The sequence below is a fragment of the Hemiscyllium ocellatum genome, chromosome 13 (assembly GCF_020745735.1).
Source record: "Hemiscyllium ocellatum isolate sHemOce1 chromosome 13, sHemOce1.pat.X.cur, whole genome shotgun sequence".
In the NCBI taxonomy this organism is placed as follows: Eukaryota; Metazoa; Chordata; class Chondrichthyes; order Orectolobiformes; family Hemiscylliidae; genus Hemiscyllium; species Hemiscyllium ocellatum.
In genome coordinates, this window is record NC_083413.1 from 92,199,268 (window position 1) to 92,218,115 (window position 18,848).

The window sequence follows — 18,848 nt, forward strand, 5'->3', positions numbered from 1 at the left end:
TTGAATTTTGATGATTATATATTTAAGATCTATTTTTATATTAATGTTTGTGCTTGAAAGTTCTGTTTATTTTTGAAAATCTGTCAAAATATTAAATTTCTAATAAAAATATCTTTAAAAAAAAAGAAAATTCACCCCCAGCAGACTAATACAGGGACATGGAGAAGTGCAGCAGGCAAAGTTAGGGGGAACCCAAGACGTTCTACAAAAACATCAAGCTGAACAGAATAACCAGGGAAAAATTAGAACTCATTTCGAAACCAAGGGAGTAATCAGTATGTGAAATTGGGGAACGTTCATAGACTGTGACATGAGAGCTTCACATCTGTTTTATTTGGAAGAAGGAAGATGCAGGTATAGAATTCAAGAAGATGGACTGGGAAGCTCTCGAACAATTTGATATAAGATGCAAGTTAGTATTGATGATTTTGGATGATGTAAAGTCCAAATGTGTTGTATCGCAGGGTGCTTTTGGAGACAAGAGAGGAAATGTCCTGACTTAAATGTTTAAGTTGAATCTGACAACACAACGGAGGTGCTAGAGGACTGGAGAACAGCTATGTGGTCCCAAGTTACTGGAAAGGTGGTAGAAATAGACCAGTGTCTGGTGGTGTACCACAGCGAGCAGTGCAGTGTATCTCATTATTTGTGTTATCCAAAAATGATGTACATGTGAATGTGGAGGGGGTGGTGGGGGTGGGGGCTGAGGTAATAAGTAATTTTATGTTTGACAAAAAAAGATTTGCCAGGTGGTTGGCAGTGAGGAGAAAGGCCTCATGTTACAGGAAGATACAGATGAATGGTCAGATGAATGACATATCCCTGTTTGTGGTCTTCTCACATTCTATTATTGGAAAGTAGAGGCTGCTCGTTTCCTGGAAGTTCTGTTATTGAATATTACAAGATTGTCTGGACCATCTCTGGGTGAGGGATGGGGGCTGTACTGACAGTGAAACTGGGTCTACAACTTGACCAGCAAACGAAGCACAATTACAGAAAGGGGAAACTCAGTAATGAGTGATGAGGGGCCTCTTTCATGCCCCAGCCTGGGTTTTCCAATTACACTATCTAAACCAGCCCAAACTGGGTTTGACACTTTTGAGGGGCTGAATGGTCTCCTCTGTTTCTGTGAAAGAAGTAATTAGCCACTAATTGCTCCGGTCTAGCAGGTTTGATGGGCTGAATGGAACACAGGAATATGGGACTGAGGAGCAGGAGTGGGTCATTAGGCACTTTGAGCCTTCTCTACCGGGGACTAAGATTGTGGCTGATCAGGTTGTGGTCTCAGCTCCACTTTCCTGTCTGTGTGCCATTACCCAAGAATCACATCTCTGTCCAATATTTAATTAACTCAGCGTTGATTAAATATAAACAAAGAGACATTTCAAGCTTGTGGGGAAGAGAATTCCCACTTGAAATGCCTGTTTAGCATTTCTGCTCATCCATCTTATGGAGTCATATAGCATGCAAATGTGGAAGTGCTGACCAGACATCCCATTATCATCGAGTTTGATTTGACAGCATTTGGCCCATAATCATCTTAACCTCCTTATTCAGACACCCATCAAATACCAGACTCCACCACTTCCTCTGGCAGATAATTCCATATGGACACCTCCCCCTGTATGAAAACATTGCGTCTAAGTTCCCTCTAAAATATTTCCCCTCGTATATTAAATCGGACCTCCAGTCTGAAAAGCAATCTTCTACCAACCACTGTCTCCTCCCTTCAATCTAATTTTGTATTCAATTGGCGTCGGTGCGCTGGATCCTATGTGTCCTAACCTTACCAAATTGCCTAATATGCAGAACCGTGTCGAACAACTTGTTCCACCCTTTATGGAAAACATCTACAATATTGCCTTCATCAATCTGCTTTGTCACCTCTTGAACAAACTCAAATTAGTGCGACACAATTTCTCATGCAAAAAGCCATGGTGACTATCCTCAATCAATCGTTGCCTTTGAAAATGCATGCAATTGGCTATCCCTCAGAATCCCCTCCAACAATTCACCCACGACTGATGTCAGGCTCACTGGTCCAGAGTTCCTTGGGTTGTTGGGTTACTGTTTTCTTCTCTATTGTCACTCCTCCAATGGTCACAGCAAATTATCGTTGCAACCAGATTGATGATATGGCCAATGATATAGGTCTCACATTGGGTCAGGTTTATCCTCAGAAGTGGTCAGGGTAATTTTGTTCATTTGTTAAAATAACAAATTCATGACGAAAATAAAGTTCCTCAAACTATGATGGAAAGGTGAATGTCAAACAGAATAGAAATTACAACAATGTACATTGATATTTCCATTTCTAAAATTACTGAGGAGCACAAACACACAGAGACACACACACACAGATACATACACAGACAAGCACACTCAGACGCACTCAAACACACACACAGACATGTACGCACAGATACACTCAAACACACAAAAACACAGACACAAAAACACTGACACACACACGGACACATGCACATACAAGTATACACACAAACATAGACAAACGCATGTACCATAGACTGAAAAACATTAGAGCAGAGAAAAGGCCATTTGGCCTATTCAGTCTACTGAGCTGTTGACCATGGCCGACATGCTTTTCAAGCCAATTCTCCTGTCTTCTCATAACAAGCCTTGATGCCAGCTTTAAGCATAACTTATCTAGTTATATCCTAAAGACGCTAATGTGTTGTGTGCATGTATTGTCTCTGTGTGTTTCCCCGTGTCCTGTCCTGTGCCCAATTTTGGAGACTGCGGTTTTAGCAGTTTTGAGGCACATCTTTACAACTTGCTCTCTGCCTATACATTGAACGCCTGTGTTAATCACTCTCTGCTGCTCATGTGCTCAGTAACATAAGGAAACCACCCAACTGTTAATGATTCAGACCAGGCTTCTCATTTGCATTTGATTGACATTTGACTTAACTCTAGTTTTTGTACGTTCGTGGAAATGCTCGGACTGTTTTCTGGAGGCTGTGCTCTAAGCTGCTGTGGAAATTCAGGAAGACCAGATGCTTTGGTGACCCAACTCTGGATGAAACATGGTGACTGTAGTTACAGCATCTGGATCTGCAACATGACCAACAAATGGAGCAGAGGCTGCAGAGTGGGGAATCTCTGTTAAATGGGATGAGGGAATTACAATCAGATCAGCCAAGGTTTTGAAGAATGTTGGAGCAGGATTGAATGGCTAGCTCATGCAAATTATTCAGATATGTTTGTAAGTAACAAGTCAATTTCCCTTTTCTCCCAGTGTCCCAGAGTGGTGGGTAGTGAGTCATCTCCTCCTTTTCCTGGGGAACAGAAATCTGGGGCCTCACTAACCTCCAGATGTCTCTGTTTCCCAGTCTCGAGCAGTTGAGTGACTACCTCCTGCTCCTGTGTCCCCACCTCGAACAGTTGAAAGACTGTCTTCTGAACATGTGTCCCATTCTCGAGCAGTTGAGTGATTACCTCCTGTTTTTCCCTGTTCCTGAGCAGCAGTTCCAATGCTCTGAATGATGTCGCAAGGTTAAAAAGGACTTGATAACAGGGAATTTCAAACTAGGAGCAGCATTACACAAAGGTATCGAGAAACTTCTCCACCTAACATTTTATGCAGGTCGTCTGTTATTTTATTCCTGTCACGTTTTATAAACAGGGTGAAACATATACAATAGCGCAGTGTTCCGACAATACACCCACATACAGGGAAAGCAGATTTAAAAGATTGAAAAATTTATGGTCTATCCCTCAGCAACCCTCGTCCATTCCTTCCAAATTGAGTAAATGTTCCCTTTCATTGAGTTATGTAAAGTGATGTAAGCAACGGATCAACTGAACGTGTTTGTTTGGTGACTGTGACTAATGTCAGTCTCCATGGATTCTAATTATCACAATGGAGGGTTTCCATCTTTTAATGATTAAAGGGCTCCATTCAATATGTTATCCCATAGTATGGGCGGGAGCATCGCCGATAGCACTAATATGGATCGGCTGCTCCAGAGAGAGGGAGAGATCAGAAACTGAGAAATTAGACTGGAAAGTGCCCAACAGTGTATCAGAATCTGAGAACGTTATACTGGAATGTTACAACAGTGGATCAGAATCTGAGAATGTTCGACAGGACAGTTACAACAGTGGATCAGAATCTGAGAACAATAGTCTGGAATGTTCCAAAGATGGACAGGAGGTTATCATATTATGTTGGGATTATTTCTACTTATTATTGGTGGCCGTTATCATCGAGGATCAAATAAGCACTTTATATTATTTAATGTTTTTATTATCTTATCCTGGCTATTGTTGGTGTCCCTGGTAAGTTTCACTGTTGATTTATTATTTGAATTTACCATGTGCGATTGTATTACTGTTTTTTTTCATTTACTCTACTCTGTAAGTATTCACGCTCCAAACCACAACAAACAACAGTGAACTTGTTCACTCTTTCTCTCCTTCTTTAGTTCTGGCACTGTGCCTTGTTGGTTGACCAACTCAGTTTCAGGTATGAACCAGAATTCATTGCATCACTGAGCTTGCTTTAAATATTGAGAACATGGAGGTCACTGTCTTATTTCCTGGATGCAAACTCCTTTTCCTTCCTCTGACTACATCTCGTCCCTGGCCAATAACTGAGGCTGAAACAGACGAGTCACCACTATGATGATCCCTTTGGTCACAAGCTGATTACTGACACCATATCCTGGCCATTCCTAATTTTATCTATTGACAACTGCAGAGTATACTTCACTGGTTCATACCATCTGCTGTTTGAACATTCAGCTATGAAATACAATCTTAATAAAGCCAATAATCTGCTGCTGCTTAACCAATTCTGAGTCGGTATACCATGGCTTGTATCTAAACGTAGACCAAAATCCCATCATTCCTGTATGGATTGCTTTATATTGTTGTTGGGTCTGGCAATACCTTTACTTTAATATTCACAAGCACATCGTCACCCCTGTCTATGACACGGTCCTCAGTAACCATCTATTAATGACACAAGTTCCTGTCAGTTGTTCACATTTAAGCTGATATGATCTATGTCTATTTTCTCTCAAATAATAAATTTCATATCTACTGCCACCAACACAGAGACACACACGCACACAGACAGACAGATACACACACACACACACACGCACACACACAATCTCTTGCCTAATATTTCGGCAGTGGAGATACAGCGCCATACATTTGTGGGAGCCTAATTACTGTAACTCACTGCACGGGTTACAAATCTTCCCGTGCAAGACATTTCTGCAGTGCAAGTACAGTAGCAATATACTGGCAAAGTTTTGCAATGGTCCCCATGGTGGACAGGTAGTCCAGCTAATAGAGTAGTCCACTAGCATGGCCTGCATAGCTATCAATTCTGGCTGGTTCCTTGTCCCAGTTTATGATGGCTGGGATGGTTCTGTGTAGCAAATTCACAATTTGATGTAACTAATCGTTTCAACTGATCTGGCAATAATTTTATTGAATGTTCTCATTCTTGTAATTAGACACACCATTGCCTCACTTATCCAGTTACTCCCACTCCCCTGTCTCCTTATCCATATTTTCACATCAGGTTATCAGTTAATTAATTGTTTTTTTTTTCTGTACCTTTCCCTAGTGTTGTGTTTTGGATCCCGAGGGTATCGAGTGCTGGCATTATGAAGCTCAGAAACAATGCAATGGTATGTGGCGGGCTGTTGCTCCAAGTTTGAAAGGGGTTCCCAGCAGCTTTGAGACATGTCTTTGAAACTTGAAACTCAGATGATTGCGCAGTCCATAACATGAGGAAACCCCTCGAGTATTATTGTCAAGAAACACGATTCTAACTTGGAGATGAGGGGTTTCTGACCGACTCCCGTGAAGGAACGGTTAGTGGAGGTGATGGGGATGGTTTGCTGAAGGTTGTGCAGTGAGCTGCGTCAGATCTTCAGGGAGACCTGAGGATTTATTGACCCAACTCTAGCTGAGTCATGGTGACTGTTGTTACAGCATCTGGGTATGTAACATGAACAACAAATGGAGCAGAGGCTGCAGAGACAGGAAGCTCGGAAACCAGAGAATGGGTGTGGGGAAAGGGATCTGCCAAATCTGCCTGTGTTTTAACGAGGAGACACACATCCTTTCCCTCTCCCCTTTAAATATACCCATGCAAATTCACCCTCTCCTCCCCGCAAACAAACACACTCCCTATCTCTCACTTACACACACACACTCCCCTCTCTCACTCGCACGCACACCCTCTTTCTCCCTCGCAAAGACACACATAGCCCCCTCACAATCTCACAAATGCACTCTCTCTCTCTCTCCCTCCCACAGACACTCCACCTTGTTTTCAAACACACACACGTGCGCGCAAACACACAGAGGCACACATACATCTAATCTGTAAGATGAATTTTCATTTGCCGGTTTGTATTTTCAGATGCATTATATCTTCTCAAAAAAATATACTATTTGTAGACAGTCAGTCAATGCGATATTTTATGAACACTTACTTTGGAAATAAAGCCAAACTGATTCCAGGTGAAGGCACATACAGATTCCAAACAAGATTGCATGCCAAAAATACGTTGCCTTACTGGAAGGGTCACCTCCTTTACATCGATAATAACTGAAAGTATCTCCAGGCAGGACTTGAAAGGAACTCTTGGATTTGCATATTCATCAATCAAAACCTGCATCTCCATTCTAACCGATTAAGGATTTAGCTGCCATCTTAGAGGTGTTCCATTCATGTGCATGTGTTGTATAAGCCTTGCATCTTTTCCTTATAAATTTTGTGACTAAGGTCGTCTCTCTCTAACACCTGACGAAGGAGCAGGAAAATGAAAGCTTGTGTTTTCAAATAAACCCTTCAGACTATAACCTGGTGCCATGCGATTATTGACCTTAATCAACCCTGTCCAAAGCTAGCACCTCCATATCATGGTTTTTATTGATTGGCCAATTTTCTCTCCAAGCAAATAAATTGTCCTCACCCAGTGTGCTCTACTCTTGCATATCTATCTTTTGTCAAGCATGTTATGCATTGCCTTCTTGAAGTCCAGATATAATAGACCTTTCAGATCCTCGTTATTCAACTTGTTTGTCACACTTTTTCATAAAAATGTTAGAAAAATCATTCAACCATGATTTATCATTAATAAAATCATGTGGACTTTGATGGATTGCGGCTTGGCTATCAAAGTCTCATGTTGTTAATTCCTTAATAACAGATTCGAACAATTTGTCTTCAGTCCCAATAATTTGCTCATCCCTTTCCATTCCCGACTGAAGTTGGTTATTCTAAGTTCTTCCCTTTCCATAACCTCGACAGTCTGTTTCAATTCCTGTGAAATAGGCACGAGGCTGTAAACGATCGGCTCCACCTGCTGTGTAAGAGGCATGGGCGGCTGATTGGACTCATTCTGTTCCTGCTTTACACACACAATGGGCTGAATGTCCTCCTGATGTTCCTTCACTCTAGTTTCAATGGCGAGCATGTCCTGCGCCTGTTCCTGACCAAGCTGCCCAAGATCTCAATGTCCTCATCCTGTTGCTCAGTGACAAGTTTGGGGACTTATGGAATCTCCCTACTATTTTGCCATATTTCGAGTGTTGAATTGTGCAGGCAAGTTGCGTTGCCAACAGTGGGTAGCTCAGTGGTTAGCACTGCTGCCTCCCAGCACCAGAGATCTGGGTTCAATTTCAGTCTCGGTTCACTGTTTGTGTGGAGTTTGCACATTCTCCCTGTGACTGCAAACAATAGCACAGGACACATAAATGTTTAAACCGTGTATTGTAATGAATTGGTACAGTAAATGTCACACTTTAACACTACAGTCACTGACTACAGCACTGTACCTTTCATCAAGATCATCACCAGAAAGCGCGTGAGCTGACTGACCACGTGATGCCGATGCAGAATTCCAGTTCTCTCCAAGATATTCCCCCCCCCCCCCCCACCAGGTTGAAATGAAGTTCCTTCTAAATGTACACTACAAATCCCACATTCAGGCTCAGTATCAACGCTTGCAGAGTGGATTAAATTCCTGTTTCAGCTGAATACACCGAGGGTTCATTTGGCAGACAGAGGGATCATGAGGCTGGGATTTGCTGTTCAGCTGGTGCCAGAGATGGTCTCCCATAACAGTGAACGGGAGCTAACTTTATAAAGAAAGGGGCGCAATTCGCTAATTATGTTGTAGCAAAATTGCGTTATTGGATAACTGCTTGTATCTATTAGACGATCGTAATTGATGATCAAATTGAGGATCTAATAGAGGATCATAATTGATGAACCAAGGCGAATACAGTAGTTCCTATTTTATATGTTCCGATGTTTAAGCATACTAAAAGATATGAACACTGTGTGTGGAAGCCTGAATTGAGTAGCTTCTCACCACGAAATAGAATGGAGGATGCTCAGTGTGTTGAATGACCTACTCCTTTCCCGAAGTTTCTGTGCAGTCTGTGGGAAAGCTCTGTAAATGTTGCCACCATCTCTCAGGTGTTAGGAAGGAGGTATCTGCAGGGCAACAGGATCCTGTTTCCCTTTCCAGTACTGAGGCTGGTAACGGGTGATCTGTACGGTTTGATCCTTTCAGACCCCGGAACAGTTTGATACAACAGAGTGTCTTGCTTGGCTGTATCTGAGACCATTGAAGAGTATTTCACATGTCTGTGTGTCTGGAGTCACGTTTCGGACAGAGCAGGAAAGCATGGAAGATTCATCTCCTGAAAGTACATTGAGGAAGGAAATTGGTGTTTACAATCGACATTGGATTCAAGGTCACTGTTAATGACTCCAGGTGTTATATCACGACATTTTATTAATTATAACTTCCACCAGCCTCCAGAGCATTAGCCTTGTCTGGATTAGTAATCCAGTGACATTTCCAAAACAACACTATCTCCACATGGGGACTTATCTGAAACCACACTGAGCTGATTATTTCTGTGCTACTTGACAGGCCTGTCAAATGGAACTCCTACCAATGTGACTATCGCGACGGGACTCAGAACGTGGTAAATGGTCAGACTGTAGTTATTCCCTTGTTATGGGATTGGACATAGCTGAGTAATTTTCCAGGAAGTTGTCAGAGTTGGAGCTGGAATGAAACAGCTTTCCCAGGGACACGGTGTGTTGTGCAGCACAAGCCTTCAGTCCTATTGCAGAAATGGTGTCAGGGCCCGTTGCCTTTGTCGTATCTACTGTGTTCACCTGTTTCTTCGTTTCACATAAAGAGAATCAGATCGATTAAAGACTGGCATCTGTGATTCTGGCAAGGGTTAGGTGGATCATCAACTCAACACTTCTAGCTGAGGACGGTGCAAATAATGCAACCATTTTCTTTTACACTGATGTACAGGGCTATCCCGCTATTTAGGTTGGCAATATTTATGGAGTCCTCTCCTCCAGTGAGTTGTATAATAGTCCATCGACATTTATGTCTGGATGTGGCAGCAGTGCAGGACTTCGATATGATCTGGAATCATTTTGCCCTCTGTATCAAATGTTAGTCCCGCTGTTTCGAATTTAACCAGTCAAGTGCGGTAGCTTTAATGGATTGTCATCAGGTGTAGGTACCCATGGTTCCAACACTATCATGTTCACCCGCACTCGTTGCTAAACCATAGATCAGCTTGATGTTAATGGTAGGTTGAGGGATTACCCTGGGGAAAATGTTACAGATTGTAGTTGAATACAATTCTGCTGCTGCTATGATTCTACCACACCACATGAATGTCGACACTGAGCTCTAATATGTTCAATTCAATTCTACTGACTCTCCCCCAGTTCACACCAAGACCCATTCATCCATCAGCCTTGTACTCAGTGTCTGAACCTGATTTCTGATGTGTAACACTTCCATTTTCCTATTCTCATTCTGCTGAGGGTCTCTCCCTGTTGTCACGCCTCCAATTTATTACTTTACTCAAACCCCTTAACATATGCATGGGAATCTTTGCCATTCCCCCAATGCCATCTTCTGTGTTTGATGTGAATGTGTTCCCCTCTGTTTCTCTCACTGACCATGATTAGGAGCTCTGCGGCATCACTGGTGCCAGCCTTAAGAAGTTTCAAATCAAGGAATTTGTGTACGGTGCATTATCAGTCACTTCCCAGTGCACGGCGTTCCATGATAGACATGGCGTTTGAGCAGCTTTAACAACCGTCTATGGAACTTGTTCAAAGATATAAATTGCTGACGAAACTCAGCAGGTCTGGCAGCATCTTGTGGAGTGACACCAGTGTTAATATTTCAGGGCCAGTGACCTTTCTACAAAGCTCCCATTTTCTCCAGCAATTTTTGCATTTTCATTCCAGTATCCATAGTTATTTGTTCAATTGAACATTTGTTCTGATCCTATTCATTTCTATAGGAAATCAACAGGTCTGGTATTATCTGCAGAGTCAGAGAAACAGAGTTAGCGTTTCAAGTCCAGTATGATACTTCTTCAGAACTGAAAAAGATTGGAAAATGAGTTTTATAATTCCTTGACAGGTATGTGGAGTGGGTTGACGGTTGAAAGAGGGTGTGGCAAAAGATAAACATGCTTTTAGTAGTTGTGAATGAGAAGATCATGTGAAATAGCTTTAAGTTAAGATGTGAATGGGGAAAAGAGGTTCTCTGCATTGAGTGAAAGGTAAAGAAAATACAAGCACACGTTCATAGGGAGTCCAGGAGGGAGATTGTACGGAAACTGGAGAACAGTTATAATGGGGTCAGTCTGTGAAGTTATGAAATTGTTCATTAACTCCTACAGGCTGTAACGTACGAAAGCGTAAAGTGAGTTGTTACTCAAGCTTGGGTTGTGCTTCCTTGGAACATTGCAGCAGCCCAGGGTCGAAATGCTGGCATGAGAGCAAGGTAGGTTATTGAAATGGGAAGCAATTAGAAGGTCAGGATTATTTATACAGACAGAGAGGGAGTTTTGCTAAAAAAATTTCTGCTTAGTCTTGCCAATACAGAGAGACTGCATTGTGTGTAGCAATGACAGAAGACCAGATTGAAAGTTTACAAGTGAAATTCTGCTTCACTTGGAAGGTATGTTTGGGGCCTTGGACAGTGAGGAGGGAAGAGGTGAATGGACAAGTGCTGCAGCTTCTGCAACTGCATGGGAAGGTGCCATGGGGTAGTGCGGAAGTGCTCGGGGTGATGAAGGGTGACACAGAGGGAATGGTCCCTGTGAAATACTGACAGTGGGCGGGAGGGCAAGATGTGTCTGATGGTGCTGTCTTGCTGGAGATGGTGGAAATGGCATAAGAAGATTATGTGAATGTAGTTTCTAGTGCAGGAGGAAGTGTGGACAAGGAGGAATCTATCCTTGTTCTGGGATGGCGGGGACGGATTGAGGGCAACACCATGGGAGATGTGACAGTGACAGCTGGAGGCCCTGGCTACCAGAGTTAGGGATTTCTGGTTTAAACGAACATGAGGTCACGTTAAACGAAGCTCACAGGAATGTCGCATCATCAATCAGAAATAACTGCGATGGAGAAACTTGGAGAATGGAGTCAACCTCCGCTGATCATGTGTTCGGCCACAAGCAGAAGATACCCCTGAATGATTGAAAGGAACCAAGCATCTAAATTGAGGATTTCTGCCTCACATCATTTCTGAAGCGGATTTTGAAAATAGACCCAGAGGAAGGCCAGTGAGTATAGGTGAGCCGGCATTCAAGCAGATATCCCAAACCGCTCAGTAAGTATTGTTTCTGTCCAAAAGAAGAACTCCATAAGCATGTGAAACACCCATGGTTCACAAAAGCTCTCAAGATTACGATTGATGAGCATTAGTGGAGGACCAGATTTATAATGTTTATTTCAGGGACCACAAGCTGATGTTAGGCATGAATTTGAGCTTTGCTTCCTGATTTACCCCCCCCCCCCCCAGAAAACCCAGCCATTGTTGTTCCATCCTCTTCCCTGCTCGTCTCCCCTTCCTGATTATAGGTTCTTCTTCTCAAATTACAGAGTACATTCTCTGACATTATGGTCTCTGCACACTTCACCTGAACCACTTTGATCAAGTCTACCTACTCTGCAGTAGCATCAAGCTGCGTTTTGTGCTCCCACTTTGCCTCTGGTCTCAGTTTGGCTCGGCCTCTCCATTCATGCTGTTTTTCACCTCCCACTCACATCTCATTCTGGAAAGTTTCCTTCTTGGCGTAAACCTCATTGAAAACATCTCTCCCCCATTGCACTGAATTCACACTGTGATCCAAATTTCAAAAAGTATACTCAGCCTTCATTTCACTCTGCTAAAGGTAGACGCTGACCGTGTGGTACAAGAATTCCCCTTCTTATATGGTTCAGGCCAGAGATGCGCTTTCACTGTAGAGATCATAACACGATTTGACAAAACAATTCAGGTGTTTGATCTCTTATTGGTACTCGTAACAGTTTCCTGCTGCCTTAATGTCGTAACATGGAGAAAAACAAATCACAGTATGAAGCTTGTGCTGACTATTATTTACCTGTCATTTGAATACTGTTTCAAATTTGCAGTGCTTATCTTTAAATGCTTGTTCGTAAAGTTAGTGTCAGATGGCGTGTAGGAGGTTGAGGGATGACATTGTAGAAGTTTATAAAATCATGAGAGGTATGAACAGAGTGATCAGCCAAGGTCTTTTCCACGGGATGGGGGAGTTCAACCATAGAAGGCATAGGTTTAAGGAGAAAGAGGGAAGATTTGAAATGGACGAAGGGTCAATGTTTTCACACAGAGGTGATGTGTGGACATGGAATGAGCTGTTAGAGGAAGAGTGGGAGATGCAAGTACAGCTACAACATTTAAAACTCATTAGGACAAACATATGAATGGGAAAAGTTTAGAGGCATATGGACAAAATGCAATCAGATGGGACTAGTTTAGTTTGGAATACCTGGTCAGCATGGACTATGAATCTAGAAAGCCAGGGACAAATGACATGATGTAGTAAATTGGCAAGAAATACAAAAACAAGCACCACGAGCTTTTCCGAGCATATAAAAAAAGTTCAAGATGAGTGGGTGACCTTAGGTAAAATTAAGTCAGGAAAGTATACTGAGGTTAATTGGAGGGTGTGACTGAAGAATTGGCTACAGGGAGCAAACAGATAACTTAACCCGTGTTTTACATCTTTTCTCACAGTGTAAGGCACAGTTAGTATTTCAATGATGTAAACAAAATGGTAATATGAAGGAAATTCTTGAACCGTCTCGAAAAAAAAGAACAAGGATTTTTTTCTAACAGATAAGAGTAAGAGTAGACAGACCAGCAGTAATTCATACCTGCTTTTAAAAGAAGTGGTCACAGTCTAGGGGTCAAGGCGCCCTCTCTATCAGATGTTAGTTTTGCTGTTTGTTAATGTAAGCACTAAGTGCGGTAGCTTGGATGGGTTGTCATCAGGTTGAGGTACACATGGTTGTGACCGTTGCATGTTCACTCACATTGATCACTGAACTGGAGATCGGCTTCATGGTAATGGTAGACTGAAAGATTATATTGTGGTTGAATATAATTCTGCTGCTGCTGCTGCTGCTACTACAGCTGCTATGATTTGCAGCATCACATGAATGCCCAGTTTGAGCTGCAATATCTGCAATACAATTCTGCTGCCTGTCCTCAATTCGCACGGGGACACTTGCACACCTTTGAACTGTGACAGGAAACTAGAACACCCAGAGGAAATCAAACCCAGTTCCCTGCTGCTGCGAGGCAGCATTGCAAACCACTGAGCCACCGTGCCATCCAGAACCGAAATATTATAAGGCCACAACTCTATACGAGCAGAAATGAAGCCATTCGGACCATCAAGTCTGCTCCGCCATTCGAACACGACTGACAGATTTTCAACCCCTTTTTCCTGCTTCCTCTCAGTAATCTTTGATCCCCTTGTCAATCAAAACTTTTCTGAGTCTCCTTTAAATATACTAAATAGAAGTTAGAACATAGAGCAGTGCAGCACAGAACAGACGCTTTGGCCCACGATGGTGTCCCAAGATTTAATCCTAATGTAAAATGGAGTAATTTAACCTATGCACACCTCAACTCACTGCTATCCATGTGCATGATCAACAGTCGCTTAAATGTCCCCAATGACTTTGCTTTCACCAACAGAGCTGGCAATGCATTTCATGCATTCACAAATCTCTGCATAAAGAACCTATCTCTGACGTCTCCCTTTGACCTTTCTCCTAATATCTTCAAAGGATGACTTCTCATACTAGTCAACCCTGCCCTGGGAAAAAGTCTCTGGGTGTTGACTCTATCTATTCCTCTCCTTATTTTGTACACCTCGATCAGCTCTCCTCTCTCCTCCTTGTCTCCAGAGAGAAAGATCCAAGCTTATTCAACCTTTCTTCATAAAGCAAGCCCTCCAATCCAGGCAGCATCCTGGTAAACCTTCTTTGCACTCTCTCCAAAGCCTCTGAGCTTTCCAATAGTTGGCCGTCCACAACTGGACACAATACTCCAAGTGTGGTCTCACCAGGACTTGTAGAGCTGCAGCAAAACTTCGCAGCTCTTAAACTCGATCCCACTATTAATGAAAGCCAAAACACCATATGTTTTCTTGACACCCTAACCACTTGAGTGGCAACTTTGGGGGATCTATGCACTTGCGCACCCAGATCCCTCTGTTTCTCCACACTGCCAAGAATCCTGTCTTTAATGATATATTCAGGGTTCGAATTTGACCTTCCAAAATGCATCACTTTGCATATATCCAAGTTGAAATCCATCTGCCATTTCTCAGCCCAGCTCTGCATCTTGTCTATGTTGCGCGGCAACCTATAGTCGCCCTCTATACTATCGAGGTCACCTCCAACCTTTGTGTCATCAGCAAAGTTACTAACCCACACTATAACATCCTCATCCAAGTCATTTAAAATACTACAAAGAACAGAGGCTCAACAACACAGCCCTGTGAGATCCCTCCCAACACTGTCCTCCAAGCAGAATAGTTTCCATCTACAACCACTGTCTGCCTTCTGCCAAACAGCCAATTCTGAATCCAGATAACCAAATTTCCCTGTATCTCATACTTCCTACTTTATGAATGAGCCTTCCATGGGGAACCCTATAAAATACCTTGCTGAAGTCCACATGCACCACATCCACTGCTCGACCGTCGTCGACCTGTCTTGACACTTCCTCAAAGAAATCAATAGAATTTGTGAGGCATGACCTGCCCCCATGAAGCCATGCTGATTGCCTTTAATCACACAATGCTTTGCCAAGTAAATCATAAATCCTATCCCTCAGAATTTTTTCCAAACTTTGCTGACCGCAGACGTAAGACTGACTGGTCTCTAATTGCCAGGGATTTCCCTATTACACTTCTTGAAATAAGGAACAACATTCGCCTACTTCCAATCCTCTGGTACGATCCCTGTGGAGAGTGAGGAGGCAAATTTCCTCACCAGCAGCTTAGCAACCTCCTTTCTTGCTTCCTGGAGCAGTCTAAGAGGAATCTGGTCTGGCTCTGGAGACGAATCCATCTTAATGTTTTCCAAAATTGCTAGCACATCAACTTCATTAATCTTGATCTGGTCAAGACTGATCTGTCCCAGCTCCTCTAAGTTTCATTTACAACAAGCTCCCTTTCCTTGGTGAAAATCGAAGCAAAAAACTCATTTAGGTCTGTCCCTATCTGCTCAGACTCCATTCATAAGTTCCCTACCCTATCCCTGATCGACCCTATATTCTCCCTGATTACTTTCTTACTCCTCACGTATGAGAAAAATGCCTTTGGATTCTCTCTAATCTTTCCTGCCAAGCCTTTTTCGTGCGCCATCATGGCTCGCCTCAGTCCATTTCTGAGCTCCTTTCTAGCAAGCCTGTAATCCTCTAAAGCTGTGCTAGATCCTTGCTTGCTCCATCTTACGTAAGCTGCCTGCTTCCTTTTTCACGAGACGTTCCTCTGTTCTCGTCATTCAAGGTTCCTTAACCTTACCCCTTCTTATCTGTCTCAGAGGAACAAATTTGTGTATCACTCGCAACAACTGCTCCTTAAATAGTCTCCACATGTCTGCTGTGCCGTTTCTTGTGGAACAATTGCTCCCAGGCTGTACTTCCCAACTCCTGTCTGATAGCGTCATAATTCCCTTTTACATAATTAAATATCTTCCCTCCGAAACTGCTCCTTTCATTCTCGCAGACTCTGCTACATTTGAGGCAGTTGTGATCATTTTCCCCAAAGTGGTCTCCCACCGTGAGTACTGACACCTGCCCTGGCTCGTTGCCGAGTACCAAATCCAAAATAGCCTCTACATACTGAGCAATGAAACCATCCTGAACACAATTGGCAAAAACGGATTCATCCACACCATCTGCACTTAGGAGGTTCCAGTCAATATTGGAAAAGTTGAAATCACCCATAACTATAATCCTGCTGCTTTTGCGTTTTTCCCGAATCTGCCCGTCTATGAGATCTTCAGTCTTTCTCCTGTCATTAGGTGGTCTGTAGAAAATTTCCAAATGCGTTGACTGTTCCCTTGCTGTTCAGAACTTCCAACATATTGACTCAGTAGACAAACCTTCCTCAACAACCTTCATTTCTGTAGCTGTGACGCACTCTCTGATTAGCAATTCTACACCCACTCCTCATTTTCCACCCACCCTTTTCTTTTTAGATTTGATTAGGTTAGATTACTGACAGTATGGAAACATGCCCTTCGTCTCAACAAATCCACACCAACACTCCATAGATCAAGCTACCCAAAACCATCACCCTACATTTACCCCTTCATCTAACACTATGGGCAATTTAGCATGGCAAATCACCTAATATGCGCATCCTTGGATTATGGGAGGAAACCGGAGCACCAGGAGGAAATCCACAGGGAAAGTTTGCATAATCTCTGACGTGGGAATTGAACCCGGGTCTCTGCGCTGTGAGGCAGCAGTGCTAGCCATTGTGCCACCGTGCTGCCCCAAAGCATTTTGAAAAGTTCTACACCCTGGAACATCAAGCAACCATCTCTGCCCCTGTGAAACCTACGTCTCCGTTATGGCCACGACATCGTAGCCCCAAGTACTGATCCATGCTCTAAGTTCGTCACTCTTATTTTGAACATTCCTTGCATTAAAGCAGATGCACTTTAACCGATCTCTTTGTTTCATCGCCTGAGAAACCTTCCTGATAGATTCAACATATCCTGTCACTGCCCCGTCTGCAACTAACCCCCTCTCAGACATGCAGTCTTATTCCTAACCCCCTGCCAAACTAGTTTTAACCCGCCAGAATCACACGAGCAAACCTCCTAAACAGGACATTTATGCCCCTCCAGTTTAGATGCAACCCATCCTTCATGTACAGGTCCCACCTTATCCAGATAGTATCCCGATGGTCTAGGTATCTGAAGCCCTCCCTCCTGCACCAGCCTCGCAGCCACTAATAAAGCTGCATTCGCTGACTGTTCCTCATCTAACTAGCTCGTGCCACTGGTTGCAAACCTGAGATCACTACCCTACTCGTCCAACTCTTCAGCTTCCAAACTGAAGTCACTTTTCAGATCCTCAGTCCTATTCCTGGCCATATCGTTGATGCCAAATGATTTGGTTTCCACAGCCTTCTGTGGCAAGGAATTCCACAATTTCACCACTCTCTGGCTAAAGACATTTCATCTTATCTCCGTTCTAATGGGTTTTCCCTTTTCTCTAAGCCTGTGTCCTCCTGCCAGTGCACACGTCCTCCGAATGTTGTGTGTGTCCAGGTCATTCAGTATTCTTTAAGTTTCAATTGGATCCCCCCATATCCTTTTAATCTCCATCGTGTATAAACCCACAGTCCTCCAACAATCCTCATGTGTTAAGCTTTTCATTCCTCGTGAACCTTCTCTTGACACACACCAAGGCTAATACATCCTTCCTAAGGTATGAGCGCATAATCCTGGAAATGTGGTCTGACCAGAGCCTTAGAAATCCTGAGAATCCCCACCATTATATCCTACTCCTCTCAAGGTGAAAGTCAACATTGTATCTGCCTTCTTAATTACTGACTCAACTTGCAAGTTTATCCTCGGGAATCCTGGGCTTGGAATCCCAAGTCCCTTTGTTACTCAGATTTCTGATTTCGTTTCCCATTTAGTAAATAGTCCATGCCTGTGTTCTTCATAACAAAGTGCATGACCTCACACTCTCCCACACTGTATTCCATCTGCTACTCCTTTTCCCACTCTCCTAAACTGTAGAAATCATTCTGCAGGCTCCCTGCCTCCTCAATACTACATGGCCCTCCACCTATCATTGCATCATCTGCAAACCTAGCCAGTATGCCTTCTGTCCCGCCATTCAGATCATTAACCTAGAAAGTGAAATGTTGTGATCACAAAACTGACTCTTGTGTAACACTACTAGTCACCGGCTGCTGTCCTGAGAGGGACAATTTCATCCTCACTATGCCTCCTGCCAGACAGCCAACCTTTTATCCATGGTAGTACCTGGCCTACGATACCAAGGGTCCTTACCTTACCTGCAGCCTCCTGTGCGATACCATATCAGAGGCTTTCTGGAAGTTCAGATAGGTAACTCTCTCTGGTTCACTGTGTCGTTACCTCCTCAAAGAATTCTCATTATCCTGAGAGCAATGTAGGTTATTGAAATGGGGAGCAATCAGAAGTCCAGGGTCATTACGACAGAGAAAGTGGACATGTTCTTCAAAGCAGTTTCTATTTGGCTCACTAATGTAAAGGAGACTGCATTGTGAGCAGCAATGACAGGAGACTGGATTGAAAGAGTACAAGTGAAATGCTGCTTCATCTGAAAAGTGTGTTTAAGGCCTTGGACAGTGAGGAGGGAAGAGGTGAATGGGAAAATGTTGCAATTTCTGCATTTACATGGGAAGGTGCTATGGGGTTGTAGGGAAATGTTCGGGTGCTGGAGGGTGCC